The sequence below is a fragment of the Eucyclogobius newberryi genome, unplaced genomic scaffold (genome assembly GCF_026437365.1).
Source record: "Eucyclogobius newberryi isolate DKJ021-1_F unplaced genomic scaffold, fEucNew1.0.hap1 SCAF_7, whole genome shotgun sequence".
NCBI lineage: Eukaryota > Metazoa > Chordata > Actinopteri > Gobiiformes > Gobiidae > Eucyclogobius > Eucyclogobius newberryi.
Genome location: NW_027316389.1, coordinates 21,443,864 through 21,450,514, shown reverse-complemented (window position 1 = coordinate 21,450,514; position 6,651 = coordinate 21,443,864). Strand labels below are relative to the sequence as shown.

The 6,651-nt window shown below is 39.8% G+C and overlaps 1 pseudogene; it reads right to left on the bottom strand.

Moving 5' to 3' along the window:
- The window catches only part of LOC140348481 (myosin heavy chain, fast skeletal muscle-like), a 2,711-nt pseudogene extending 959 nt beyond the window's left edge, over window positions 1–1,752 (bottom strand).
- Between the last annotated feature and the right edge of the window lie 4,899 nt (window positions 1,753–6,651).

Here is a 6,651-nt window from a genome sequence, read left to right as displayed (position 1 = left end):
GTCGTACACTGGCAGCCACTTGTAGGGGTTGACAGTGGCGCAGAACAGCCCAGAGTAGGTCTGAAGAAATGTGCACACTAACATTAATTAACTTGTTCTTAATGCAGAGCTTATGTGTTAGCATCTGTTAAATAAAATGTGTCTTACGTAGATCATCCATGCTGCATAACGCTCTTTGAGGTTGTAAAGCACAGAGGCCTCATTGAGATGGGTCATCATGGCCATGTCCTCAATTTTGTCATACTTGGGAGGATTCATGGGGAAGACTTCATCTTCTTTAACTGTCCTCTCCTATGACAGAATGTGTGTGAGTGGGACTTGTTATTTCAGTTGTGAATGTGTTTAAAAATACACCTCATCGGCCTCCAAGAGCTTGACAGTGACTTTGCCACCATCTTTCTTCATGATGGTTCCCTTGAGGTACAGCTCTTTAGTGTCACACACATAGCAGGCAGACTTGGCATCAAAGGGTTTGTTCTGGGCCTCATTTCTCTCCTTGGTTTACGGAGGTACATGGCAGCCTTGCCGTAAACGGCCATCTCCACGTCCGTACTCTTGGTTGCGTTATAGTTCTGGAAGATAAAAGTTTTGATAGAATGGTTCTTAGCCTAATTGTACTAATTCATACAATATGTAAATTAGAGTTGCAGTCAGTTTTGGATTCTCCTGGTATAATGTTTAAGTAATTAAGTAAGTATATATAATAAAGGAAGAATCTACCCACACTTAAGAACTGCACTGAGATGCCCTGCACTCAGATACAACCAGAGAGCTAGGTTTAAGTAAAATGTATGTGGTTGTCTATCAATGACTTCAGCATTTTTATATTTGGAATATTGGTTTCTGTTTGGGGAAAAATATTAGCATGGGCTTTTCATATCCAAATAGCCTTTGAAACAGGCCTATTAGGTACAAAGCGTCTCTCCAAGAGTCTTGTAGCAGCAATGGTTAATAATAGAACAAAAATCATCCAAAGACCATTCAAAATAAAGCATTTATAGGCCGGGAGCCAGCCCCCTCCTATGTTATTATTTTGCCATCTTTTTCTTAGTATTATTTTTATGTATGTCCCAGGCCTTACAAGTTTAAGTCTTTTTTTTCCCAACTCTACACCATTTGATTTTTTGAACCAAGCCTCAGATTGAATTTTGTGATTGAGTACAAACCTTTTCCTACAGTCACACATGAATGAAATGTGACATGATGAGATTTACATCAAAATAACATTATAGGGGTTAATGCATATTAGTTTCCAATTGATACACTTTATTGAAAACAATTTGCATTGCCAAATCCTCTTCACAGTTACATTGTGACCCCATGGGATGGCAATAATGTGCCATATGTAAATAGAAAGGTTTCCCAGTGTATTAGCTTCAATTAAGCTCAAGCTCAGCTCTGTATCTAAAATGGTTCACCTGCCATAGCAGAATTAATATTCCATACTCCCAATGTCCATGGAAACCCTGTGGGACCGGAAAATCACTGAACTTACTCTTGAACAGTTGGAGGAAGTGTCTGGGGAGGAGGATGTCTGGGAGTCCCTGCTTAGACTGCTGCCCCCGCGACCCGGCCCCAGATAAGCAGAAGAAGATGGATGTCAGTCTGTATCTGAAGGTCCCGCAAGATCTTGGCTCGATCATTCTCTATCACTTTTGGAGGTGTTTCCTACTTTGACCTTGGGGTTTCCAGTCCATACTCCGCACTGATGTTCCTGTTCACTATGCCAGACACTTGGTTATGGCGCTCCATGTATGCTTTCCCTGCCAGCCTCTTACATCCTGCAGTTATGTACTGGACTGTCTCAGAGGCCTCTTTGCACAGCCTACACCTTGGATCTTGTCTGATGTGGTAGATCTAGGCCTCTGTTTCTCTGGTGCTCAGGGCCTGTTCCTGTGCAGCCATGATGAGTGCCATTCCAATGACTTTTTTTATCAACATGTTCTATTCTGTCCAGGCTGATAAATTTGCTTCAGCTTAAGACCAAAATTACATTTGTATTTTACAGACATCTCTTGCTAGAGGAGCCTCAATACAATTTGCATAGAATTCTATGGGATTCAAATGGATTTTTCTTTGTACAAAGTGTTCTGTTTAAGACACAGAGGTAATTTTGATTATTATATCAAGCTAAATAATTGGACTGATTTCAGTCAACCTGAAAATAATTTAACAAAAGCTGCAGGGAAATTGTACTTGGAATTGTCTATGTTTTTTCTATAAAATGTTTATAAAAAAAAACACAACACACAAGAATGCTATTTAATTATTATCCTCATTGTTTCTGGATACTTTGTACAAAATTTCATAATCCACAAAGATTGTTGGTGGCCAAAGTGAATTTCTCTCATCACTTTGAATCAGAAAATTGACACCGTACACTACGTCTTTATTCTCATAAATGTATGACTTTCTTCTCATTAAATAATGAGTTTATTCTTGTAGGATTTGGAAATGTAGGACTTTTTGTCTGGCTTCGACTTGAATCTCATAAAATTCTGACTTTAATGTAGAAATGTTATGAGTTTATTCTCATTGGAGTTCAACGCCCAGAAGACAGTGGAGATGATCGTGGACCTCAGGAAAGTCACAGCCCCACAGCCCCTCACTATCACAGACTCCCCCATCACCACTGTGGACTCCGCTTTGTCGGCACCACCATCACCCAGGACCTCAGTGGGAGCCTACCATCAGCTCATTCATCAAGAAGGCCCAGAAGATGATGTACTTCCTGCGGCAGCTGAGGAAAGCCAAGCTGCCAGCGCAGATGATGGTGCAGTTCTACGCGGCCATCGTTGAGTCCATCCTCACCTCCTCCATCACCGTGTGGTACGCTGGAGCCAGAGCCAGGGACAAACAGAGACTACAGCACATTGTGCACTCTGCTGAGAAGGTGATCGGCTGCAGACTTCCCTCTCTGCAGGACCTGTACGTCTCCAGGGCTCTGTGACGTGCAGGTTGGATCACAGCCGACCCTTCTCACCCTGGACATGGACTATTTGAGCCACTCCCCTCAGGCAGGAGGCCACTCCCCTCTCCCCTCAGGCAGGAGGCCACTCCCCTCAGGCAGGAGGCCACTCCCCTCTCCCCTCAGGCAGGAGGCCACTCCCCTCAGGCAGGAGGCCACTCCCCTCTCCCCTCAGGCAGGAGGCTACGGTCCATCCGGACCAGAACCTCCCGCCACAAGAACAGTTTCTTTCCCTCTGGAGTTGAACTCATGAACACTTCTTAAACACTGTCACTTTAACCATAATTTAATCACTCACTGCACTGTTCACTTCCTGCACTAAATATGTATATCTGTACAACTCTAAATTTGTGTACATATTAAGCCTATTTTTATTATTTTATTCTTCTTTTTTTAATCTGATAGCTGATTGTTATGACTTATTCATTGTTCATTGTTTTATTGTTTTGTGTTGCATCGATCACCAAGACAAGTTCATATGTTTTTGATATTTGTTCATTGGCAATGGCAATAAACCTTATTCTGATTCTGATTCATAGTGCCCCTCATGTTTGTGAAGAAAATGTCTCCAGAAGAATGCTTTTTTTATCCTGCAACAAATTGTCTAATAATTGAGAACTGACATGTTTAAATCTTTATAATGTTACATTGATGTAAACCTCATTACATCAGTATTCTTGTTCCAAATTTCATTACTGTGTGACACTGTATATGACTAAAGCACCACTTTTTACTCACACACAAAATTCTGTCTGAGGTTTGGTTCAAAATGGGGGGATTTGGGGGTCCTGGGACCAAACTGGGCCGAGTTGAAACTAACTTTATTCCGCCCCGCCCACTATGGATTAGTGGGTCGGCACTTACGTTGTGGTGGCACTTCGGGTCGAGCGGGAACGTTCATTAAGTGAAGAACGAGGGAAAAGTCTCGCCGCTAAAACATGCTGTTAAGTAGATTGAATTGTGTACACTTTCCAATGTTCAGATGACCATCAAGTCAACAACGCACCTATTCCCTGGACCTGCTTTTTAGTCTATGTAGAACATATTTTCTCTTGAAGTCGACAGACGTATGGCTCTCAGGCCAGCTTCCGGGAATAAAGTTTAATTTAAATTAAGAGTGGTAGTAAATAAAAGCGCTGCCTGTTGCTCGAGTGGTTAATGCGACAGCACATATGCCATTCTTTATGTGCAGTCAGCCACAAGTGTTGTGAGTTCGACATTTTGTTGCATGCCTCCTGTCTCTCATCCCCATTGCATTGCATGCTGAACTGTCCTGTCTAACAGAGCCTCCGGGCACAAAAACATCCTTTAAAATATATATATATATATATATATATATATATATATATATATATATATATATATATATATATATATATAATAATAACTGTACGAAAAAGGTAGCAAAAATAACTTGATAATGTGCAATGGCTGAAGCCATTGCGAGTGGCTGTGTTCTTGCGTAAAAGTACTACATGTGTGTAAAAGTACTAGATTTGTGTAAGTACTAGTTTGTTTAATCTGAAGTTATGTAAAGTAGTTTAGTTGTGTAAAGAAGTGTAATTGTGCAAAATTTGTGGAAAAAGTACTTCATGTGTGTAAAAGTACTGCATGTGTGCAAAAGTACTACATGTGTGCAAAAGTACTACATGTGTGTAGTACTTTTACTTTTACATTTGTTTGTTGAAGTTTGAAGTTGTGTAAAGTAGTTTAATTGTGTAAATTTGCTGCATTTGTGTAAAAAGTACTGCATTTGTGTAAAAATACTGCATGTGTGTAAAAGTACTACATGTGTGTAGTACTTTTACTTTTACATGGGTGTAAGCACTAATTTGCTGAATTGTGAATGTGTTAAAAGTTGTTGTTTAAATGTCAAAAGTAAGAGTAAAGGTAAAGTAAGAAGCGGATCGTGAAGAGGTATGAGTTGTTAAAATTGGTGAAAGCGTTAAGGAGTTGAAAATCAGGAAAAACCCCTGAAAATAGCGGAATAAAAACACAAGTACAATAGTGTCGCTATTCAATTAAGTAATGTACATACCTTAAAATTTTATCAACGTGAAAAGAATATTCTATTCTCCAGTCCTGTTGGAGAAAGTAGTTTAGTGATTAGTTCTGTCCAAGCAGGAACAGTTCTTCAGCCACTCTGAGGGTCCTCTCACACTCCTTATATTTGGTCCAGGGTGCTTACAAAGCAGGTTCAATTATGACTGCATTCCAAATATGGCGTGTGAGATACCCGAGTACTGTTGCAAGAGGCATATTTGTCCTCTTCTAAATTTAGAGGATATGTAGTTTTCAGAGTTTGAACAGTTAGATTAAATCATTATGAATGTTGTACATTACATTTAACAAGAGCTTAATTATGAAAAAATAAACAATTATATTATCTTAAATGATAATGACAGAGAAGGAATTGTGTTACTGAAAATTAAAGTCTGTTTTATTTATTTGAGTCGGCAATCCCAAAATAATTTTGTTATATGAATTCACTTGGTTTGAATTTAATTGTCACATATACCAAAATCAGATTTATTTGTTTGAGTCAGCCTTCACAAAATGATTTTGTTATGAGTGCCAATGCACTGGGTTTGAATTTAGAATAAATGTGTGCTAATGTGTTGCTCTATTTTATGGCTATTTTTAACGATACATGTATGTTTCAATACTTTCATTCCTTTCACGTCTTACATACGTGCGTGCACAAACTGGAGAGCTGCTTACACTTTGTAATGGGATATCTCACATAACTCATGTTCTGGAGGAGGCCACACGAGGGTTAAAGACTAACCATTCTTGACATCCAAATTAGTGCGTGCTTCGGTGGCTTTAGACCACCTTTTGGAAAGTTATATTTGCGTCTCATTGACGTAGAGAAAAGGCTTTATGAAGCCTTCAGCAGCGCAAAAGAAGCATCATTTATAATCCACAAATGATTTAGTTCCTTCTTTCATTACTGGCAACTGTAAAAAATAAATGATAAAACACTGATCGTGTGTTTGAGATTGCTCCCTTCAAGCCAACTGCGCGGGCATCGTTTGAAATAACGCAACATGATACGGGACATTCCGCCGAAACGAAACCAAAAACAAATAGGCAAATCAAATTGCTTTCGTTTATGTCTCAGTCGTGCCAACACGCTGTTTAAGCCTTCTGGTGAGTGTCCTTTTTCTTTTCTATTGCTCACTGTATGATCTTGAGATGCTTAGTTCAAAGTCAACTCTGAGGTGGGCCACTGTTCTCCTCCGCGCTCAAAGACGCTCAAAAACGCGCTGCGAGATGATGGACGCAGCGGCGCGCGCGGCAGTGCGGGCCCTGCTCGGGACACGGCGCTTTTTCCTCTTGGAATTGTAAAGGCTTTAGTGCCGTGGCATAGGTGATTATATACGTTGAATGCAGCCTATCTATATTACTTAACGATTCGACAACAAAATAAAATAAATAAAACTTAGTGGACCACGTGAAGACATAGGAGAAAGTTAAGTCTTGGGGTGACTGCCTCTAGAGCATTGAATATTTACAATAATTCAGCTAGAAACATAACCCTTCATGCAATGCTCTTTAGGTCTAATAGGAAAACAAAATCCCATCACCTCTAAACTAATTAAGCAAGCATTCTGGAAGCAGGTTTGTACAAAAAGAAAAGGCATCATTTTTACTTTTTATATTCTCATCATGGGGAAATG